We start from the raw sequence: 16,413 nt of genomic DNA, 5'->3' as shown, positions 1-16,413 counted from the left end.
TCTAGGCTCGCAGACTTCAGTAGTTGTGGCTCACGGGCTCAGTAGTTGTGGCTTGTGGGCTCTAGAGCATAGGCTCAGTAGTTGTGGCACACGGGCTTAGTTGCTCTGCGGCATGTAGGATCTTCCCAGACCAGGGATCAAACCTGTGTCCCCTCCATTGGCAGGCTGATTCTTAACCACTGTGCCACCAGGGAAGTCCCAAAGCAATTGATTCTGACCAACAGGCTTAGGGGAGGCTTAACTGAGGTGACAACTGATTCATAGAAACCAAATTAAGCCACATCCTTTGTGGAATCAAACTTGAAACCACATCCTTTAGCTGGATTTAATACACGGTGGGAAACCCGTTTAAAGATTATCCTACAAAGGGAGAAATGTTATTAATGAAACAAAAGAATTTTCAGCCATGTCATCACAAATCACACAACCTAAAATGCTATCACTGAATAATATCTGTCCTCATGGGAACTGCAACGTGTTACAAAAGTATATTTAATTCAAGGACAACGTCATGACTCTTAGTTGTAGAAAGACATTTTGAACAGTGGCTAACAGAGCAGGAGGACATAAATATTCTATCGCTAGAAGGATATGCTGTAGAGTAGAACAGGAGTAGTTTGCTTGGCTTAAACATGCCTGTGATGCACTCTTCTCCCAAGACTATCAATTATTTTGCTTTTATTCCACAAATACCTAGTAGGCCTTTGATTACTAATGTACAGTTGTCCCTCGGTATCCACAGGGGATTGGGGAACACCACCCACACCCCACAGTTACCAAAATCAGAGGATGCTCAAGTCCCTTATATAAAATAGCATAGTGGGACTTCCCTGGTGGCACAGTGGTTAAGAATCCACCTGCCAATGCAGGGGACACGGGTTCGATCGCTGGTCTGGGAAGATCCCACATGCCGCGGAGCAACTAAGCCCGTGTGCCACAACTACCGAGCCTGCGCTCTAGAGCCCGCAAGCCACAACTACTGAGCCCGCGTGCCACAACTACTGAAGCCTGCACACCTAAAGCCTGTGCTCTACAACAAGAGAAGCCACTGTAATGAGAAGCCTGCACAGCAATGAAGACCCAATGCAGCCAAAAATAAATAAATAAAATAAATAAATTTATTTTTTAAAAATAGCATAGTATTTGCATATAACCTATGCACATCCTCCTGTATACTTTAAATCATCTCTAGATTACTTATAATAGCTAATACAATGTAAATGCTATGTAAATAGTTGTAAATGCAATGTAAAAGCTATGTAAATACTTGCCAGTGTACAGTAAATTCAGGTTTTGCTTTTTGGAACTTTCTGGAATTCTTTTCTCTGAATATTTTTCATCCACTGTTGGTTGAATCCACAGATTTGGAAACTGTGGATAAGGAGGGCTAACTGTAAGCATGCATTTTAATCCCAGAAAGGAAACTGTTTGAAGAACAGCACTAATCTTTGAACTCCTTGAGGGCAGGGACTATATGCTGGTTAGCATAGATCAATACGGCAGTGCTTGATGACCCCTTAGGTAAACTGACAAAATTGCAAATTCGTAAAACTATCAAAAACCACAATTCTAAGTACCAGCAAAGCAAAATGGACTCTTAATTATCAGTTAACTCTTACACATCCTACCAGACTTGCAAATTTAAATATTATAGCCATAGTTTTCAAAATAAAAGAAAGCCAGTTGAAAAATTATGGAAGAAGCCACATAAAGTAATCTGATATATACCATGGGCCTATATTTTCAGTTTAACCACAGGTATTTGATCAGAATGAAGTGGAAAGCTAGCTGATCAAGGATCTGTTTAAATTTTTTTTAAATCATATCAGAAATATTTTAATAATAAATATGATGAGAGAATGCAGAACATTTTTTGAGTAGATCAAAACTAGAGCACAAACGAATTTAGGAACAAAATCTAATGAAATGAGTATATCTTGACTTGGTGAAATTTATTTGAAGTCTTTTGCAGTTCAAGTATTTAGAAATACTTCCTGTTTAGTAAAATTTTAATCCTTTTATTCATTTGAGAAATGTTTACTAAACAGCTACTTAGTATTGGGCATTGGGTGTACAGTAGTGACCAAGACAGGCACTGTTCATCTTTTTGAAGCCAGGGCCAGCTTATCCATTAGGCATGGTGAACACAGTGCCTAAGACCCACAATACCTTTTAGGGGTCTACAAAATATTTTAATTTCCTTTAGGATGAGAAGGAAAAAAATGAATATAATCCTGGCTGGATTGTATTAGTCTTTATACTAATGCAGTCATAAAATATAATTTTAATATTTGTTATGGAGAAAGAGGCCCACAAAGGCAAAAGTTGCTAGGATGGGCCTATGGGGAGTTTACATTCTATTAAAAGAGACTGGCTAATAATTACATAAAGTAGAAGACTGTAAAAAGTGCTGAGATCAGGGTAAATGCAGGGCGTGATGGGAACCCATCTTGAGAGGTCATGGAAAGTTTCTCAAAAGCCTCAACAGAAACATGAAAGATGATAAGAGTAGGAAAGGAAATGTACAGGAGCAAGAATATGCATAGATCTGAGCAGTGCGCTCAGCACTCCTGGGGATCTGTCTCTTGCTTCAACAGTGTTTGGATAGAACAGAGCCAGGGACAGCTCCTTCCTCCAGCCTCCGATCACCCTCCAAACTTTTTTCCAGTCACAACCTTCAGAACCAGCAACTCAGCTATCCTCGGCCTCCAGGACAAGCCAACATTATTTTTTGAACTTAGCTCCTTATTACCCTTCAACCATGAGCTCCCAGATTCATCAGAATTATTCCATCGAGGTGGAGGCCGCAATCAGCCGCCTAACCAACATGCATCTGTGTGCCTCCTGCACTTACCTCTCTCTGGGCTCCTATTTCCACCAGGACGATGTGGCTGTGGAGGCCAATTTTTCCATGAATTGGCCGAGGAGAAGCTCAAGGGTGCCCAGCATCTCTTGAAAATGCAAAACCAGCACGGCGGCCGTGCCTTCCTCCAAGACGTGCAGAAGTCTCCCGAAATGAGCAGAGTAAAACCCAGGATGCTATGGAAGCCATCCTGCTCATGAAGAACCTGAATCAGACGCTTTTGGATCTGCATGCCCTGGGTTCTGCCCGCGCAGATCCCCAGCTCTGTGACTTCCTGGAGAGCTACTTCCTGGAGGAGCAGGTGAAACTCATCAAGAAGATGGGCGACCACCTGACCAACCTCCGCAGGCTGGCTGGTCTGCAGGCTGTGCTGGGCGAGTATCTCTTTGAAAGGCTCACCCTTGAGCAAGAACAGGAGTCTCTGAAGTCCAGCGGCCTCTGAGGAGCCCCTCTGGCATCAGAGCTTCTGCCTGAAGCCCTGCTCTGCAGCCAGGCAGCTTTTTAACCGCCCTGGAGCCCTCTCCCAAGCCTTGGAACAAATGGAAACAATAACGCTTTTTGCAGAAGAAAAAAAAAATTAATGTGCACAGGTATGAAAGTAAGAGAGGTGACAGTGAGTGGGAAGAAGGCCAAGTACCTCCGTAAGTTTAGAGCAGTGGTTCTCAACTCAGGGCAATCTTGCCTCCCAGAAGACATTTGGTAATTCCTGGAGACATTTTTGGCTGTCACAACAGGAAGGGGATGTTACTGGCATCTAGTGGGTAGAGGGCAGGGATGCTGCTAAACATCTTACAATGCACAGGACAGCCCTCCACAACAAAGAATGATCCTGCCCCAAATGTCAACAGTATGAAGTTTGGGAAACTGTTAAAGAATTAGAACTGGAGATTTAAAAATTTTAGTCTTTGCCAATTTGATAGCTAGAGATAGTATCTTGCTGCTTAGATTTACATTTCCTTGGTTACTAGTGAGCATAAATGTTTAAAATGTTTAAATATATTTATTAGCTATGTATTTCTCCTTTAATACATTTTCTGTTTGTGCCCTTTGGAGATTTTTCAATTGGTTATTGATTTGTTGCTTAGTGTCCTGGAAGAACTCTTTATGTATTACAGATAGAAACCTGTGTGTCATTTATGTTGCAAATATTTCTCCTACCTTATCATTTTCCTTGATGTTTTATTTTTTTCTGTGCAGTTTTAACTTTTATTCAGTCAAATCCATTATTCTCATCTTTTCACATTTTCTGCTTTTATGTTATAAAAGCTGTTTTCAACCCAAATTGCATAAACTGATTACTTTAATAAAATGTGATAAACAATACAGTAGAATGGTACGCCCCATACCAACAGTGTGGAGGCACACAAAAAATAGCCAATTAAAATGGGCAGAAGGAGCAGAATTAATTAATTTATTTTTATTACGCTATGTATCCTAAGTGCCTAGAAAAGTGCCTGGCACATAATAGGCTACCAAGAAATATTCGTTAAATGTTGAATAAATTAATAAGTGGTATTTAATTGGTGATATAGTTGCATTTTATGAAACAGTATAAAATATTCATCCTTGCAAACATTCTTTGTGGAATTGGATAATGAGTAGAAGAGATCATATGCTTTTGCTTTTCTCCTAGTTTATCCCCTTCAAAGCTATTCTCCTAGTTTATCCCTTTCAAAGCTATGTCTGAATTTAGGGCTTCCAGGCTCTAAGTCATCCTAGGAATATGCATCAGGCTTAGGGCTGATCCAGATGACTTTGAAGATATCTGTGCATCTCCAGATCCTCTTCTCAACCCAAATTGACTTTTGTTTTTGTTTTGAAAGTATTATTATCCTTGCCCCCAGATACACACACATACACACATACATTTTAAGTAAAAAGTGAAAGCTCCTCTGAACCCCATCCCACTTCCCAGAGGTTAGATGCATCCTTCCATTTTTTAAATGTATTTGTGATAGGCATGAATTTGTTCCTGATTGCTTTAGTACAAGAAATAGCACATTTTTTTGTTTTGTTTTTTAAATTAAGTCCAACTTAGTTCTGAGCTCTCATATTCCTAGTTGACAGGGCACTCACTCACTATCAGTCATTCTTGGAGCTTCCACCCCTATGAGCTTTTATAGGAATCTCAGAGCTTATACTAAGTCACAAGAAAATGAGAGAGAATGGCTAATCCTTAATATCTGGTGGACACCATCATTACTGATGATTCTGCTACCCAATGATGCCATTGAATTCTGATTCTCTACCATCTGCCAGGTGCCAGTGCTCCGTAGAGTATATGGCAGGAAGCAAGGTGACAGACCTGCCTTTCAGCCATGGTTTCTCCATGCCTCCACTGACTCTACGATTTACCCCAGGGGATCCTCACTGTCCTCTCAAGGCAAGACCGAGGATCTTTTTTGATCCGTCCCCAGCATATACCTCCCACCAACAGTAGTATCGCCACCTCCCTGACCACAGTCTTAAGGAACCTCTTCCTATCCAGCAATAACCACTCACCAAATTGACAGAAGTATAGAAGTATAAACTTCTATCCATCCTTGCCCTGTAGGGCAACTCAAGACTTTACCAACAAAGACCTGGACAGGTGTTATTGTTTGGGTTTTCTTGGAGTGGTTTTGGTTTGTGTGTTTCCTGCTAGGGCTGCTCCTAATAAAGAAAGAAAAGAAGGAAGGAAGGAAGGAAAGAAAGAAGGGAAGGAGGAAGGGAGGAAGGAAGGAAGGATGGATGGATGGATGAAGGGAAGGAAGAAGGAAACAGCTGTTAACTTTACTTACCCTTCCACCTCCCATCCCCCAGAAAAAGATTGATTCCTAGAAAAGCAAAATAGGTTTAAGACTCCAGGAGTTGTACTCAATGTGAGGAAGATCTTAGGAAGACTCTGAAATAAAGAGCATCTTTAATAATCCTCATGTAACACATTTAAAATTTATTCAAAGGAAGAACTCAGAAGGTAGCAAAATATCTCCATCCACTAGGGCCTCTAGATATAAAGCTCGCTAATTTTAACAGGTAATCACATCCGTTTCTCTTTCCTCCCGCATGTTGGCAGTGACCCAGATGCTTTTTGATTGCTGAATAGGATAAGATCGTGTGACCTGCCAGGAGGTTTTTTTTTTTTTTTTGCGGTACGCGGGCCTCTCCCGTTGCGGAGCACAGGCTCCGGACGTGCAGGCTCAGCGGCCATGGCTCACGGGCCCAGCCGCTCCGCGGCATGTGGGATCTTCCCAGACCGCGGCACGAACCCATGTCCCCTGCATCGGCAGGTGGACTCGCAACCACCGCACCACCAGGGAAGCCCTGCCAGGAGGTTTTTAATCAATGAAAAAAGAGCAGCAGGCACAAATGTCTGGAGTTCATCAAACACTGGAGCAGCAACTTAAGATTTGATCAGAGTGGATTTCCACTTAAAATGACAACATCAAGCTACTGTATTATTGGAAAACCATTACAAGTTAGGATGAAGCAGAGCATGGGCTACTTTAGGGAGAGTATACTTTAGAGTCCTTTAGCAATAAGTGTAAAAAAGTTATTTTATATTATCTTCCCAAAGCTTTGCTTTTCTGAAAATACTCAGTTGCAGTCCTCTTTAACATGAATTAAAATATTTTTCCAGAATGTTCTGACACTAATTTTTTTAATCAAACATTGGGATAGTTTTGCAACCCTAGAGTATCAGTTCCATGATCACACTGCCATTTATTTTATCTTTTTCTTAATATTATTTATTTAGCTGCATCAGGTCTTAGTTGCGGCACGTGGGATCTTCGTTGCTGTGTGTGGGATCTTTTAGTTGCAGCATGCAGGAACTTTAGTTGCGGCATGTGGGATCTAGTTCCCTGACCAGGGATCAAACCCAGGCCCCCTGCATTGAGAGCACAGAGTCTTAACCACTGGACCACCAGGGAAGTCCCCACACTGCCATTTAGATTGTCTGCTGTTGAGCATTGTACCAAAAGTTAGATTGGAAAAGCTGTGGGAAATATTCCGCCGCCTTAAGGGAAAAGAGGCCTTATTTATATTAGTTAGCATGTTACAAAGATTGTGTAAAAGAAATTGTTAAACACTAGATGATGTATAAATAATCAGTCTTCACATCTTTGAAGGAGCTGAAAGAATGTCACCAAACACACACACACACTCAAATCTCTCTGAGGAGTAAGTACTTGCCAATACCCATGTGCAATCACAGCAACATTCTTTTCCCTGTTTAGAAGGGGGAGCAGACTACCTCAAGACCTATTTTTTTCTTATTTTTCTCTTTTTTTAAATGGAAGTATAGTTGATTTACAATTTTGTGTTAGCTTCAGGTGTACAGCAAAGTGATTCAGATATACATATATATATATTATTATTCAGATTCTTTTCCATAATAGGTTATTACAAGATATTGAATATAGTTCCCTGTGCTATACAGTAGGACCTGTTTATCTATTTTATATATAGTAGTGTGTGTCTGTTAATCCCAAACTCCAATTTATCCTTTCCTCCCCTGCCCTTTCCCCTTTGGTAACCATAAGTTTGTTTTCTATGTCTGTGAGCTCAAGACCTATTCTTAAGAGCAATTACTGACAATAGATGAGCTCCCTTACCCCGTTTTCACTAAATAGTTATAAGTTTTAGTAAGTTAAGTTAATTTTAGTAAGTTAATTCATCTCTCTGGATCTTTGTCTCCCCATCTAGAAAATGGGGATAATAATAAACTATCCTATCTACTAGTCCATGAAGCTTATGAAAGGCTGAAATAAGGTGATGTATATACAAGTTATTCACAAAATATAAAGCTTTGGTTTCACCTATTACACATTCATTTAGCCAGGAAGTGTACTAGATGCTCAAGAGATAAAAATGAAGTCAACAGAGTCGCTGTTCTCATGGGTCTTTATAACACAAGGTGTTCAATCGGCAGGCCTATTTCAGCCCCTAATATTATGGTAGTCACTGTGCTAAGTGAGGGGGTTAATGAAGATGAAAACCAATGTTAAATATAACATTGCAAATCAATTATACTTCAATTTAAAAAAAAAAAGGAAAAAAGAAAAGCAGGGTCCTTACCTTCAAGAAGCACACAGTCTATGCAAGAGGCATGCCCATAAACCAACAACTACAAAATAGCACAGTTAGTGCCATGACAGAAAAAAAGCACAAAAGAGGAAAGGCTCCCATGCATTTCTAATCATTTCTAGTGTTCTCTGCCTGTGATTAGGAGACGCTGCCACCCTATCATCAGTACTGATCCAGCTCTTTTGACTTGAACAGTCGTGTTCCCCATATGTGTGGGTAACTGAGAAAGAAATTAGCATGCTTTATACTCCATTATCCGTTTTACAGTTAAAAAAAACAGAAATCTTTATTACAATAGATTAAGCACCAACATTAAAGAATGAAACAGATAGTCATCCAAGGCAACTTTTTAAACTTTTTAAAAAGACATTAACTCCTAAGTTCAATTTGTTATTTTTCTCACTAATGGTGAACAAGCACTCAGGGCAGATCCATATTTTCAGCATTGTAGTCCTCAAAATCAAAATACCTGTTTATGTTTGGAAAAACATCTTAGAATTGCTCTTATTAATTACATAATTTAATCTTACTTGAAATATTTAAGCAAAATAAACTTAAAATTCCCACTAGAAACATATAAGATTCACCAAAGGAAACTTCTGCTCTAAGCACTTAACTGACATGAGATATTGTTGTGTATGAGCTCTTTTTGTTTTTTTAATAAAGTATCAAGTTTTCCCAAGATAACATCCCATGGGAGCTGGGAAATTTATTTTTAAAGGATGTAATTGTTTTCTTTAATATGCTGCTATAATTCTAGGACAGCAGTCTCTCTCTGGGAAAAGAAAAAGGCATTTCAGTGGGTTGCCATCTGTATAGCCCCATTCCAAATGATGGAAACAAGATGGTTCAGAGGCTGAATGACAAATATGAATTTTGAACAAATCTAAACCTGCCATTCTCCTCAGCTCGGATGCTCAAGAAATCATTTAAAACATTTGATAACCATGTCATTGCATACCTGCGAGGTGGTTTGATTTCAGGGATTACAATTACCTGAGAAACACACAACCATTTGCCTTGCAGAAGCTATTTAGATTTGAAGACCTCTTCGTCACAGCCCTGAAACTTCATCTTACATCATCTCCCGACGTGAACTGACTATTATGCAGTTTGGATGTGCATTGAAAGCTGCAGGCATGTTTTACTGACAAGTCTTGCAGACAGCATTAGTATGATAGGCTATGGCACATACAGGAACTTTTGAGAAGAGAGGTTAAATCCTAGAGGGAAAAGAGTTTGGGGAACAAGTGATTTAGTAACAGGAAGAAATCAGTTAGCCAGCAAAGCAGAAGGACTGAACAGGTATTTAGCTCTTTAGGGAAACATGCAACTATGTATCAAGGTCAAGGAAAAGCATGAGATCAATTACAGTAGATATTTACAGACACTTAATATTTGATGATGCTGATATTTAAAGAGAAAGGACAAGGAATTCATTGTTTCTGTGTGCCATTACTTTATAAATATTCTGCATTTAAAAATAAACTTTTTCACAGAAATGATGTCCTTTTATCATCTTTCTTTTTTGAAACATATTCCTTGTTTGATTTGTTTTCAATAATTGAACTATATCAGAGCACACCATTTAAAATGCTTCTACATTTAACCCCAAAGTAATTAAATCAGCAAAACACATGTATTATGAATAACTTTATCAATCAATGTCAGCATTTCAAATGTTTGAAATTGTTCGATAATATCCAAGATAATGATTTCAGAAATACAGGGGAGGCATCATGATTCTTAATGTGTATTATGACATTTAGGAAATGTTAAGGAGAAAAAAATGAGAAAGAAAAAAAGGAAAATGAGCTATCAAATGCATGCATGTCAATTTCATGAAGTGGTTCAAGATTAGTATTTTATTCAGAATAAACTAATTTTATTATTATTTTATAATCCTCAGACCAATAGACCAGTCTCTACTTCAGAAATGTTCAGATAACATTTTTCTAATTTAAAGTTTACCTATGTGAAGAATAATATTTGTAACAATTACAAGTTTCATCTAATTTACCTTGCCAACAAGTAATAGCCTCAAAATATTTCTTGCCTTCAGTGGATTGTTTCTTCCAAGACTTTAGTTATCAAAGTTTTAAATTGTTCCTTGGGATACGTGAGGATAATTAGATCACTGCCCTCAAAATCTGCATTCAATGGCAGTGATTTTATTTCAAGTTTTGAAAGAAGTAAAACAATAGTTATCTCATTAGAAGTTCATTGGATAGATCTTTATCAAAAAAAACACTTGTTTCAGGGGCCATTTTATCTTTTATTAGAAGCCTAATAGATTCATTCTAAAATCCAAAAAGCATAAATCCCTTTACAAATTCTCAAATATGTTTGTAAGAAAAAAGGTTTTTTTATGTCGAATTGGTTTCAACTATTAAATCCTTATTTTAGAAAATTCCCTCCTCTGTCTTTTATATACAATTACATATTGTAAAGATGATATATACAGTAATCTTTGTATATATTTGTGTATCATCTTTGTATACATTGTGTTATTATTATAAACTTGGGATGTCAAGGATGTTGTCAGTCTTTAAGGTGCTTTGCTGATCTCTTGAATAATAAAGTGAAACAGGCTTATATTATTCATTATCATCCCCTTTTTCTCTATTTCTGTACTTAACATGAATCATTCATTCAATAACCTTTTTTGCTAAACATTGTGGGTAACACAAAAGAAGTGTAATGCATAGTATTTACCCTCAAAGACACACACATCTTCTAGGAAGTCAAGACACATACACCGTTAAGGAGAAAAAATAAAGATTAAGTGCTAATACAGCAGGAATTACAATAGAAATTTAAAGAAAGATGAGATTCATCTTCACTGAAGTGCATGTAGAAGGTTTCATAGAGGTGATAGGACTGGGTCTTAAAGGATATTGGATTAAGTTGAAATGAGGGGAGAGGGTATGCACAAGGAAGAGTAAAGAAACAAAAGAATGAACATGACCGGGAGACAGTGAATGGAGACTGATTAACATAAGTGGGAAGATCTTGATGAGCAGTAGGGAAAGATAGGTTGGAAATAAATTTTGGAGGGCCTCAAATACTAAAGGGGAGATTTGGGGCTCGGCTAACCGTGGGAATTGGGTAGGAAGGGTGAGTACAAAAGGCCTAGGGAAGGAAGCATCAATAGGGCTTTCGTCCATTCATTCTAACAAGCATTTGTTGGGTACTGTTTAGTTGGTAGAACATTTGGGGGACTAAAGATTCCAAAATGGCTTCAAGCCTTTGAGATTTCAAAAACAAGTGTTTATAGTTAACAGAAATTTTACTATACCTTCTGGTCCCTTTAAAAATAAGATTCTAGCCCCCAGAAGTTGCTTGAGCCACATAAGGAGGGGGAAACAGATGAACCAAATTTGTGTAATTAGTTCCTGAACTGACCTTCAATTCCATTGTGCTTTTCCTTGCTTTAGAATCCTTCAGTTTCCAAAGCTTTCTGTCTCCAGCTCCCTTCCTGCCTCACCTCTCCAACTTCCCAGACCCTAACTAGTTATTTTCTTTCTAGATGCTGTTCCAACTTGGAGGTTTAGATCACTTTAGGCAAAGCCTAAGACATCTTTCCTTTTCTGGTTTGCACTGGGAAAAACTGGCTTGGAGAAAAATTAGGAAGTTCAGGAAGAAAAACAATTGGGGTAGGAGAAAGGTGATCAATTTGACTATGATTCTATTGACTTGGTAATGATGGTGGGATTCACTATCATATGTGTGATTCCTGATAGACAGTTGGAAACATCAAATTGGAAATCAAGGTAGGAAACAAGGTTGGAATGCAGATTTGGGAGTCTTCACCAATGGCAATTTAAGGTGTCAAAAAGGCACTGAAGAGTGTGCCCTTCTCCTTACCCCAGAGTGGGCATCAGTGCTAAGGATACAGGTCTATGGTGTTATTCATGGTCAACTGATATCAATGTGTTGAGTCTTATTAAGTCCCTGCAACAGCTCTGTGAGGTAGGAAGGTGAGACAGATTATATATCATTTCCCATTAGGATTTCTTTTCTAATTAGATTAAGAATTTTATTCATATTAAGATTTATATACATATTTATCCCAGACTGATTTCTTCTAAGGCCCTACACACATAGACCAATCCTTTATTGCCATGACTGGTCTAATTATTCCTAAAATTAGCCAACACTGCTGTCTTTCCTATCAGCATGTGCAGTCTTGCTCTCACAAATAACTGTGATTAGAAAAATTGCATATGTTAAAAGAAGGCCAGCTTGAGGAAATTTGGTGTATAACACACAGATCCTCTAGTCAGCTAAAAATAAAGAAAATATGTAAGGGAAAGCTTTAAAGAGAAAAAGGCTTGTTATTCTTTGAAGAATATGTTTTGAAACCATTGGTAACTGTTCCTGGAAAAACAATAGACTGTGAAAAAAATCTGCCTTTTTATTCTTTATTTACTAATTTTCTGCTGAACATACTACACTGTATTCAAGCTCTTCTCTTTCTTCTAAATCATTTTGTTATATACCATCATGAGGAGTCATAAATATAAATCCCAGAGGATGGGAGAACATTCACTAACTATAAGACATGAGTGGAAAATTAGAAACATAGAGCATTCTTATTCACTCCTTTGGGTCACTGGATCATAGATTTGAAAGGAATTTGAAAAAAAAATTAGTTTAGGCACCTTTGTTTTAAAGAAGAAACCCCAACACAGAGAGATTGTGAAAAGCTTAAGGTCCTACAGCTGGTAAATGGTAGAGTGCTCATTCCGTGGCACCACACTGCTGATACTTATCCCTACACCTTGACTAAATGAATGAATCCAAAAGTAAATTTTGAGTTCCTACTATATGGTATGTGTTGAAGGGGAAGCTAAAGTTTAAAAGGAAAGGGTTCTACCCTCAGAATGGGAGAAAACATTTGCAAATTAAGCAACTGACAAGGGATTAATCTCCAAAATATACAAAGAGCTCAGGCAGCTCAATATCAAAAAAACAAACAACCCAGTCAAAAAAATGGGTGGAAGATCTAGATAGACATTTCTCCAAAGAAGACATACAGATGGCCATGATGCACATGAAAAGATGCTCAACATCACTAATAATTAGAGAAATGCAAATCAAAACTACAATGAGGTATAACTTCACACTGGTCAGAATGGCCATCACCAAAAAATCTACAAACAATAAATGCTGGAGAGGGTGTGGAGAAAAGTGAACCCTCTTGCACTGTTGGTGGGAATGTAAACTGGTACAGCCACTATGGAGAACAGTATGGAGGTCCCTCGAAAAACTAAAAATAGAGCTACCATATGACCCAGCAATCCCACTACTGGGCATATACCCTGAGAAAACCATAATTCAAAAAGATACATTCACCCAATGTTCATTGCAGCATTATTTACAATAGCTAAGACATGGAAGCAACTTAAATGTCCATGGACAGATGAATGGATAAAGAAGATGTGGCATATATATACAATGGAATATTACTCAGCCATAAAAAAGGAACAAAATAATGCCATTTGCAGCAACATGGATGGACCTAGAGATTGTCATACTAAGTAAAGTAAGTCAGACAGAGAAAGACAAATAGCATATTATATCGCTTTTATGTGGAATCTAAAAAAAAGGGTACAAATGAACTTATTTACAAAACAGAAGTAGAGTCACAGATGTAGAAAACAAAATCATGGTTACCAGGGGGTAAGGGGGGTAGGGATAAATTGGGAGATTGGAATTGACATATACACACTACTAAATATAAAATAGATAACAAATGAGGACCTACTGTATAGCACAGGGAACTCTACTCAATATTCTGTAATGGCCTATATGGGAAAAGAATCTAAAAAAGAGTGGATATAGGGCTTTCCTGGTGGCACAGTGGTTGAGAGTCCGCCTGCCGATGCAGGGGACACGGGTTCGTGCCCCAGTCCGGGAAGATCCCACATGCCGCAGAGCAGCAGGGCCCATGAGCCATGGCCGCTGAGCCTGCGCATCCGGAGCCTGTGCTCCGCAACGGGAGAAGCCACAACAGTGAGAGGCCCGCGTACCGCAAAGAAAAAAAAAAAAGAGTGGATATATGTATATGTACAACTGATTCACTTTGCTGTACACCTGAAACTAATATAACATTGTAAATCAACTATACTCCAAATAAAATTTTAAAAAAACGACAACAACAAAAAAAATTTTTAAAAAAGGGTTTTACCAACGTATATGTCCATGGACAGATGAATGGATAAAGAAGATGTGGTATGTGTATATATATATATATATATATAAAATGGAATACTACTCAGTTATAAGAAAGAATGAAATAATGCCATTTGCAGCAACATGGATAGACCCGGAGATTATCATACTAATTGAAGTAAGTCAGAAAGAGAAAGACAAACACCATATGATATCACTTATATGAGGAATCTAAAATATGACACAAATAAACTTATCTATGAAACAGAAACAGACTCACACACATAGAGAACAGACTTGTGGTTGCCAAGGGGGGGGGGTACGGGAGGGATGGATTGGGAGTTTGGGATTAGCAGATGCAAACTATTGTCTAGAGAATGGATAAACAACAAGGTCCTACTATATAGCACAGGGAACTATATTCAATATCCTGTAATAAACCATATTGGAAAAGAACATGGAAAAGAATATAAATAGATAGATAGATAGATAGATAGATATATGAATCACTTTGCTATACACCATAAACTAACACAACATTGTAAGTCAACTATACTTCAATAAAATAAATTTTAAAAAATTAAAAGGGTTTTAAATTTGAAGACACTGACCCTGTTGCCAGGAGCTTTGAAATTGATGTGAGATCAGCATACAAGAGGCAGTTAACGAGTACTATCAGAATGAATCGATAATCAAATGTTCAATGGTGGCAGGGCATTGACTGGGAAGAGAAATTGGAATTGGATAGAGCAGAGTAGAGGAGCATCTATTATGCTCCAAAGCTACAAGACAGGTCTCTGCGGAGTCATTCTTTGACAAAGCCATGTGTCACCACCAACATACCAGGAGTAAAACGGTACTCTGTAGTCACCTTTGTCACAGGGTACATATAGAAAAGTTGATGAAAGTTAAAATTTGCTGAGGTATTTTAAATCCTTGCCCCCCAAATAAGCTGTATTTTCTCTTACTGTGAAATTATTAAAATTCCTGCCAAAGCATTAAAAAGCAGTTTCCTCCACTTTAAGATCTTCCATCTCACTAACATATGATAAATATTATAGTCTCCTTTTTATGTCAAACAGCATGTAACTCCAGAAAAATGTAGAGTAAGCTTTGAGCAGAAGTCCTCACTGAAGTAGAAGCATTCATTGCCCCAAATTGCTTTAAATTAATGGTTACTACCAAAAGGCTAAGATACAAATTTATACTTAGCAAATGGTTTGAGGCATCCAAAAGAGAAAAACAAAAAAAATGGGCAAGTAATATTACTCTTTGGTTTTACTCATTTACAATAATATCATTATACTGCAGATATTAAACCCACAAATGTATATAACCTGTTTCAAGGAAAAATTACATCATCTATAGAGGAATTTTAAAATGCATGTTTCATTGCCATTGGATCACTTTTTAGTATAAATATATACTTTTTTGTCTCTACTTTTTTGTATGCATTTTTCACTGCTGGGTTTCCCCAGGGCCTGTAATTACACTGACACATAGTAGGCACTCAATAAATGTCTGTTGCATTTTTCTAGATCAGGCCCTTTTCTCTCTCTAAATGTAATAATATTTAAACTCAACTGTTGCTTAGGCCACAAGGGCTACACAAAGAGACTAACGACAATTTGAGAACATACTTTCAAAGTCATTGCATAAACAATGCTAAAATTAGATACAGTTCTGTGAAAAAAAGCCATTTCTCTTCTTCCTTTGGAAAAAGTAAGGACTACAACTGGCGAGATCTTTCAGAGTCTCAGTGTGAGTTCGAATAACAAAAAAAGAAAAAAAGAACGAAAAAGAAAAAAAGCAAGTCAGTATGACACAGAATAAGAGGATCAGAAACTACTTTTATCACTAAAAAAAAGTGAATAAATGGAGCAAAAATAGGGTAAATAGTGTACCCCAACAACAGAAAACTGAAATTGTATAAGGCTGCTGCCAGCTGATATTTCTTACCTACTTGGCTTGAAACAAATTAGAGGCAGAAGAGTTAAATGAGCTGGTGTCACAGAACCAAACTTGGGTCTGCTTACCCATGCACAGTAAAACCAATCTATTGACAACGGGCTGTGATGAAGGAAAGTGCAGCATTTATTGCAGAGCACAAAGCAAGGAGTCCAGGGCAGCTAGTGCTCAAAAAGCCCAAACTCCCCAATGGATTTCAGGAAAGCATTTTTAAAGGCCAGGTGAAGGAGGGGAGTCTCAGGGTGTGTGATCAGTTCGTGCACGATTCTCGATTGGTTGATGGTGAGGTAACAGGGCAGTGTCATGGGGTTAACATTATCAATCCTTAGGCTCCAGTA

General features: G+C 38.0%; 1 pseudogene; it reads left to right on the top strand.

The window, feature by feature from the left end:
• The first annotated feature begins 2,761 nt into the window (after window positions 1–2,761).
• LOC132513097 (ferritin light chain-like) lies at window positions 2,762–3,305 on the top strand (annotated as a pseudogene).
• Window positions 3,306–16,413: the final 13,108 nt, after the last annotated feature.

The sequence above is a fragment of the Lagenorhynchus albirostris genome, chromosome X (assembly GCF_949774975.1).
Source record: "Lagenorhynchus albirostris chromosome X, mLagAlb1.1, whole genome shotgun sequence".
NCBI lineage: Eukaryota > Metazoa > Chordata > Mammalia > Artiodactyla > Delphinidae > Lagenorhynchus > Lagenorhynchus albirostris.
The sequence above is the reverse complement of the archived record's forward strand: the minus strand, read 5'-3'. Positions and strand labels throughout refer to the sequence as shown.